This window comes from Ursus americanus, chromosome 20 (assembly GCF_024610735.1).
Source record: "Ursus americanus isolate L20-20 chromosome 20, mUrsAme1.1.p, whole genome shotgun sequence".
Classification (NCBI taxonomy): Eukaryota; Metazoa; Chordata; class Mammalia; order Carnivora; family Ursidae; genus Ursus; species Ursus americanus.
The window spans coordinates 57,689,830-57,698,524 of record NC_142146.1 but is presented as its reverse complement, the minus strand read 5'-3'; positions in this window follow the sequence as shown (position 1 = coordinate 57,698,524).

The window sequence follows — 8,695 nt, the reverse complement described above, 5'->3', positions numbered from 1 at the left end:
AGCAACATGCAGAAGAATGAAACTGCATTACTTTCTTATACCACAAACAGAAATAAATTCAAAATGGATTAAAGACCTAAATGTGAGACAGGAAACCATCAAAATTCTACAGAACACAGGCAGCAACCTCTTTGACCTCGGTCACAACAACTTCTTACTAGATATATCTCCGCAAGCAAGGAAAACAAAAGTAAAAATGAACTACTGGGACTTCATCAAGGTAAAAAGCTTCTGCACAGAGAAGGAAACAATCAACAAAACTAAAAGGCAACTGACAGAATGGGAGAAGATATTTGCAAATGGCATATCTGATAAAGGGTTAGTATTCAAAATCTATAAATAATTTATCAAACAACATCCAATAAATAAATAATCCAGTTAAGAGATGGGCAGAAGACATGATTAGACATTTTTCCAAAGAAGACATACAGGTGGCCAACAGACATATGAAAAGATGCTCAACATCACTCATCATCAGGGAACTACAAATCAAAACCACATAAGATACCACCTGAACCTGTCAAAATGGCTAAAATTAACAAAGGAAACAACAGATGTTGGCAAGGATGCAGAGAAAAGGAAATCTTCTGACACTGTTAGTGGGAATGCAAACTGGTGCAGCCACTCTGGAAAACAGTATGGAGGTTCCTCAAAATTTAAAAATAGAACTATCCTATAACGCAGCAATTGCACTACTGGGTATTTACCCAAAGGATACAAAAATACTGATTTGAAGGGGCATATGCACCCTGATGTTTATAGCAGTATTATCAACAATAGCCAAACTATGGAAGGAGCCCAAATGTCCATTAACTGATGAATGGATAAAGGTGGTATATACATATAATGGAATATTACTCAGCCATAAAAAAAGAATGAAATCTTGTCCTTTTCAACAAGGTGAATGGCGGTAGAGTACATGTTGTTAAGTGAAATAAGTCAGTCAGAGAGACAAACACCATATGATTTCACTCATATGTGGAATTTAAGAAACAAAACAGATGAACATAGGGGAAAGAAAACAAAAAAGAGGGACGCAAACCACAAGAGAAATTCTTAACTATACAGAACAAACTGAGGGTTGCTGGAGGGAAGGTGGGCAGGAGGATGGGCTAAATGGGTGATGGGTATTAAGGAGGGCACTTATTGTGATGACCACTGGGTGTTGTAAGTCAGCGATGAGTTATTAAATTCTACTCCTGAAACAAATATTACACTATATGTTAGCTAACTAGAATTTAAATAAAAACTTGAAACATAAAAAAAATAAAATAAAAAAAGAACTCCACTATGGTCCCTTTATAAGTTAACAAAATTATTAAATATTTCTTTTTATTCTTCTCTGATTCTGGTAACTTAGTTATTCTGAGGGTTTATATTTTAAACAATTGTGGCCTCTATCTGAAATGTTGATGCAGTTAGCACCTGGCAAAAAAACAAACACACAAACAAAAAAAACCCCCAAAAAACAAAATAAAAACCCAAAAGCTATGTTTATTTTTGTTTAACAGATTAAGTTGTTACAATTTAAAAAACTAGCAATAATAATGCATGGAACCACACAGGACATCCAGGAGGATCAATGGAGCCCTCCTCAAGCAAGGTCAAATGAACTTTTTTACATTTAAATAAGTGTCAAGTAAATATATTTTCCTTAAAGAAATGAATAAACCTAATACAGATAGGTATTTAGGATAGGTAGTTAGGTAGGTAAGGATAGTTGGATGGATGGATGGATGGATGGATAGATGGATAGATGGACAGACAGATGAACAGATATAAAATGTCATTATCCAAATTATGGCTTATACATGTTTACCATGACCACAAGTGCTGTTGAAGCCTTCATGCCTTCACTAAAGCCCCTAAAAGAATATATTTCTAGGGAGATTTTGTAGAAGAAACCACTGTTGTAAACAGTGGGATACAGGAAAAATTCAATTACAAGTAGATAATATCATAGATGATTTTGAGTTTTCACTTCTTCATGAACATAAAAAAATTAAACTGTTTAGACAATTTTTTAAAAAGTCCCAAATTTTTAAGAAGAAGCTAGACTCTGTGCCCATAGTTTTCTGTTTCACATATTTAAATTTAACTTAGACATATTATTATCAAATTTTGGCACTGTTAAATTATGTTTTTTAAAATAGTATATTAAAATTCATATACCATTTACATGACAAATAATATTTATAATTTATAACAATTATACAAATGCCTTTTAAGTGTATACTCTAACATTATGCATATAGCATGCTATGTATAGAATAAATAACTAAGGACATTTAATGTAAAAGTTCTTTTATGATATTCAATAAACCTACATTTATAGACAATAAAAGTTATGCTGGCTTCTGAATCTCTCAGGCATTAATTTATATCCTTTTTTAAATTAACAAGTTTTAGTTGTTCCTGAAAAATTTGCCTATACACGCACATACACATACATATGCACGTACTCTACTAATTTTAATGGGGAAAATATTATGCATTTCCTTCTAACCCAACATACCCAAATACTTTTTCACAGTTAGAAAAATGTATCAATTGAACAGTGAAAACATATTTACATAAATAATAAACAACAGTTTGGATGTAAATACAGTTTGTACATAAAATGAAATTTACTGTGGAATAAGATTGCTTAGTGGGTGGCGGCTGGTGGAAGAGGGGTATGAAGGATTCATCTTTAGAAGGTGATGGATAGTCAGGTGATCCACCTTCTGGCAGGCATTTATGATTCTATTTAATGTCAGAATCAGATGTAATTGATGGTAATAGAAATAAAAATGATATTATCCATTTCTTATACTTTTTTTAGTGAAAAATTTATTCAGAGAAAATTTTAGCTCTTTGCTTTCTGTTAATAGATATTATAGAGAAGCAATACAAAATATAATTCTAAATAATCACATAGGCAAACATCAGTTAGGCATGTACATGCCATATTCATAAACATTACTGTAACTGTGAATTGATATGCTGGTTATACATTTTATTTTATTTCCGCTACCGTGTGGGGAAGACTGAATTCAATGCAAATTTTTCCCAAGTAAAGATTTTGAGGGGAAAAAAAGACAAAAAACTACTAAAACAAAACAAAATATTCTTAGCCTCAGGGAATTCTTGATTCAATACAGATGTCTCTTAGGGATTGGATCAGCCAGTGCTTTGCTGGAACAGTTTGACATATGTTCTAAGCATACTGGTACACAAGTTTTAAAAATTTCAGTCATTATACCAGTATAGACCAAAGAAATAAATTTAAGTGGTGGTTTAGTATAAATGTTAAAGATATACTGCATGTGTAGTAATGACACTGAAAGACAAAAGGAGGTTTCTGCTGTTTGACATCCTTTCTCTGCCCTTAGCAGTGTGCATAATGAGATGGTTAGCTAGGGTATAATAACGGGTCTGGAAGAGATAAAGAATCTGCTCCAGGAATAAAATTCACTTTGCCCAAGGAACTTCAACTGGCCAGTATAGGGGAAAAGGGTGAGACATAAAAAAAACAAAAGAACGATGAAGTAACTTATCCAAGGTCATGTAGCTAATGGATAGTAGATCTGAAATTTGATTCTAAGTTTCCTTCCGATAAGTCCTCTCCTTCAGAAAAATAGCTACTGCATATGTTTATGCTTTTTGAACCTATTAAATTGTGTGTGCAAACACATACACACCACACACACATCAACTGAACAGTGAAAACATTTACATAAATAATAAATGATAGTTTAAAAATAAATTTATATAAACTTTTATCGACCATTAAACCTTCCTGAGGCTTAGGAATATTGACTAGCTTTCCTAATGTCACTAAACTAATGAAGTGGCAGATACAAATTTGAACACAGGCATTTCTAACCCCAAAGCCAATGGCTCATATCTTCCCATCTCTTCAGACTACAAGTAATACAAACAATTGAGGGTTTTATAATATAGAATTATATTCTCTCATTCTAAGCAATCATTTCAAGACACAAAACTGAAGGCCTACGTCAGGGCAGGCCAAGAGGGTTGTTTTGTTATTCTAAATTAGGTTGAAATGTGCTTTTCTACTGTAGAATGTCCTTGGAGAGTACAGAGAATTTGACAAGAAAAGACGCTGAATATCAGAAGGGGAGAGGTTATTAAATGCACCGAGAATAGCCTCATGCCGCTTTTCCCCGTTGACACTCCTTTACTTATCTCAGCAACAGCATTAACAACTCTAGATAAGTTTCCCTTCCCCTATTTATATAATAAAGTAAAAGCTCTATGTTAGAGAAAAGTTAAGAGTTCAAAATTTACAACTAAGTGTTAAATCACTTAAATTAATTCTTCTGTGGATAGCACCAAAATCTTTACGGAAATTTACTATTTTCATATCTTTTTTTCCCCCTCATTAAGAGAATTCTAAAACTAAATATCTTTGAGTTTTTTTTTTAATAATTTTCTAAACTGCAAAAAAGGAATAGTTACCTGATCCCATTTATATTTTTAATAGGGTGATAGTTGGAAAAAGATCAAATATTACTGAAATCTATGTCTATAGGTTTCAAAGGCAAATTTATAAGTATAAAATAATGAATATTGTACCAACTTTCTAAGAGGCAATTAATTTAGCAGTGTATGACAAAGCTGGAGAGAGATGAACTAGAGAGAAAGAGACAGAGAGAGAGAGAATTTAGCCTAGCAATTTTTCTTAAAGGAATTTATCCTCAGTAAGTAATCAGAGAAATTCACAAGTAAATATTTATAATAGTATTTATCACAAAGTCATATAAGAGCAAAAAAAGAGGAAATTTAGAAATAGTATAAATAAGGGGCACCTGGTTGGCTCAGTTGGTTAAGCGTCTGTGTTTGGCCAGGTCGTGATCCCAGGGGGGTCCTAGGATCCAGACTGCCTTCTTCTCAGGGAGCTTGCTTCTCCCTCTCCCTTTGCCCCTCGCCCTCACTGGTTTTCCCCTTCTTTCTCTCTCTCTCTCTCAAACAAATAGATAAAATCTTAATAAAAAAGAAATAGTATAAATAATTCAAAATAAGCAAATAACAACTTATGGTATATTCATAGAAATATATACTAATTAAGAATGATGAAAATGTATTAAAAACAGAACTAGCAAATATATTCAAGAACAGGGTCTTTAAAATAAAGTAAGACACAATAACATAACATTTTGGCAATTATAATTAGAAGAAAATGAGAAAATTAAATAAAATTAAGAAATGGACATAGGATAAAATCATGAGAGATAGAAAGGAATACTTTTTAAATTATAAAGTATACAATTCTGCTGTAATTTTGAAAATTCAGATGCTACTTAAAGTTTCTATGATATAAAGTATAGAAACCAATTCAATCCATTAGCAGATATAATAAAAAAAGAAAACTCATTTATGAATCCTGATTAAAATAGATTTAAAAAATAGCAATAGAAAGCTATCAAATGAATTATATAATACATTAAAAGATTCATCAACCTGATCATATAAGACCTAGTCTCGGGGGTCACCTGCGTGGCTCAGTCGTTAAGCGTCTGCCTTCAGCTCAGGGAGTGATCCCAGAATCCTGGGATCGAGCCCTGCATTGGGCTCCTCCACTAGGAGCCTGCTTCTTCCTCTCCCACTCCCCCTGCCTGTGTTCCCTCTCTCGCTGGCTATCTCTCTCTCTGTCAAATAAATAAATAAAATATTTTTTAAAAAAAGAAGATCTAGTCTCAGAACACATGGATAATTTTTAAATTATCCAAAGGTTTTAAAAATAATAATGCCATAATCTTAATGCTGAATAAGTATTTGGTAAGTTCAATCCTCACTCTGAGTATATAGTTTTTCAAAATGGTGGATAATTATCAGTGAATATATAATTTATAACTAGAATATAAAAGAAAACTGTACTTTGATTAGAAATTTTATTAAGGAGCTTAGATTTAAAATAAATGCAAAAACATTTTTTAAACATTTTACTAACAGGTTATTTAATGGGATAATTATTCATGCTAACAATTACAACATAATAAAAGTAATCATAATAAAAATCCTTGTGCCAAACTTTTAGGTTGGTTCTGACTGAATATTAACAAAAAAAGTTCAAATGGAATTAACCAAGGTGTTAATTATCAGCACACATAACCAGGTGTACAAATAAGAGCAATTTGTGAATGGGTTGGTTCAGCCCTGAGTGAGATCACCAGGTTGTTTCTGACTACCTACTCTGTCTGTTGACTTTATCTTCCTTTGTAAGCTTGGAAAACTTGGTATAGTACAAAACACTGACAAAATACTTAGTATGAGAAAATTATGATCCAGGTTCAGTCATGCTGCATATGTGTTGCTAGGTAAACTGGGGAGATCCCTGGCCCAGCCCACTCCTGGATGTCACCAGAGGCTCCTGGTCTCCTCACGAAAAAGAATTCAAGGATGGACCAGACACAGTGGTTCAGCAGTACAAGTGAAAAGTTTATTAAAGTGAGAGTATGCTTTTAAGATATGAGAATGGGTGAGTTCTGAGAGAGCTGTGTTCCATGGGGTATGGGTCTCTATTTTTTATTGACAGTTGTTAACTAGGGGATAGAATATTTATTACTTGGAAAGGCAATTTCTTTGGGAGGAGGGTTTTGTGTCTTTTCTCCCTTGGTCAAAATCTCTGACCTTCTTTGTCTTGGGCCTATCTGGTTAGTTTGATCTGGCTTCTTGTGGCTTTGTTTTGAAGTGCCGTCAGGATGGGCCTCTGACTTTACCCATCACTGACCATGATTTCCTATGTGCTGGTTTCAGGCATCCTGTTAAAGCCTAACTAATTGCTTACTCTAACATATGGCACACTTGTTTATTGTTGCGCACTCTCTTAGGCATTGCAAGAACATTTAGAATCCCTAGACTCCTACATTGACAAAATGACTCCTACATTGACAAAATGACACCCTGCCATAACTGTACCCACTAAAATACATATTTCTCCTACATATTTCTAAAATAATGGTACTAACACTATTGCAGTGACACATTGATATGGACAATTTGAGTTTGAATGGCAAAATTAACAAAGCTGATCTAAAGGACATACTTAGTAAATTATGCACAATATTTTCTCTGCAAATATTTCTGGTGCATTCATAGAACATCCATGTGGTGATAAGACTCTAGGTGTTTTGGGAAATTGGAGTTTTTTCATTTACTTGTGTGGTATTCCATTGATACACATTTTCTTAGCATGGTTTGTCCCCAAAAGGAAAGCCTGAGACAAGGGTTTGCATGGAATAGTTCATTTTGGAAAAGGATTTCCAAGGAATTAAGAGTAGGGAACTAGGAAGAATGAAATAGACAAAGGGGGAAACTCAATCCCAGGATGATCCTTCAGGTAGATACCTAGGCTCAATTCCATTGAGGACTCTCTGAGGAACCATGTAGAATGTGTTTAAGATTTATCTATCCCAGAAATGGCAAAGGGATGTATTTACTTACCAGCTGCTATCCCTATTGGTCAAGACTCCTTTTTTATCCTGTGGAATGTTAACTCCTTCGTATTCCCAAGTTTGTGCATGTGTTAGAATGGTTCAGCAAGTTTTTACAACTGTCCCCCTCAAGATACATTCTGTATGTTTACACTTGTAAAATTTTTGACTTAGAATTGTGAAAATTAACTATAATAATGGAAAGTAAATTAGTGGTTACCTAGCACTGGGGAAAGTGCCGAGTACAAGGAGCAGGTAGGAACTGTCTGGGGTGATGGAAATACTCTCTATCTTGATGGGAGTAAAGATTATATGGGTGTACACATTTGTGAAAACATGCTAAACTTTATAATTCAGGTGGATAAATCTTATTTTATGTAAATATATTAAAATATATTTGATTTTAAAATGTTGTAGTTAAAGTTGTCTAATTCTTATATTCTTACAGTAGTTATAAAAAAGTCTCAAAGTTATAAAATTTTCCAACCTAAGAAATTAGAAAAACAGCAGAATAAATTCAAAGAATGTAGAAACAAAAAGACAATATAAGAACAGAAATTAACAAAATAGAAAGTAAACATTTAATAGGCAGGTTCTTTGAAAAGACTGGTAAGCAGACAAATCACTAGCAAGATTAAGTTAAGCAAAACAGAGAAGACACAGGGGACAAAAACCACAGGTGCTACAGAGATTAATCAGCTAAGAAAATTTCAAGAACACGTTTATTTATACCAATACATTTGAAAAGTTAAGTCAAACTAATAAGTCCTTAGAAAAATCTACTATATCAATACTGATGAGAATAAATAAAAATCCAAATAATCATAACTATTAAAAACGTAATTAGCTAAGTGCCTTACTACCATGAAGACACAAACCCAAATGTATTACAAATAAGTTCTATCAGCATTCAAGAGATAGTTCAAGCTACTTTGTGCCAGTTAGTAAGATTTAATCAGAGAAGTTAGGGTTTAATCAGAACAACTAAGGGTGAGAGAGAATAAGGGATTTACTATAGGAATTAGGGCCAGCTACATAATTTGGAGGATCCAGTACAAAATGAAAATACAGAACCTCCTATTCAAAAAGCAGGGAATTTTTTTTTCTTCCTTAATCTCTTCTTATATCTGTTGTGATGTTTTTATTTCCCACTTAATTTTATACTCCTTTGGGCAAGAGAAACACCTGTGGGTGAGTGCAGACCCCCTAGAGGCACCTGGAGCCAGTCCTGTGACTTGATGCCTGGGGCACATGTA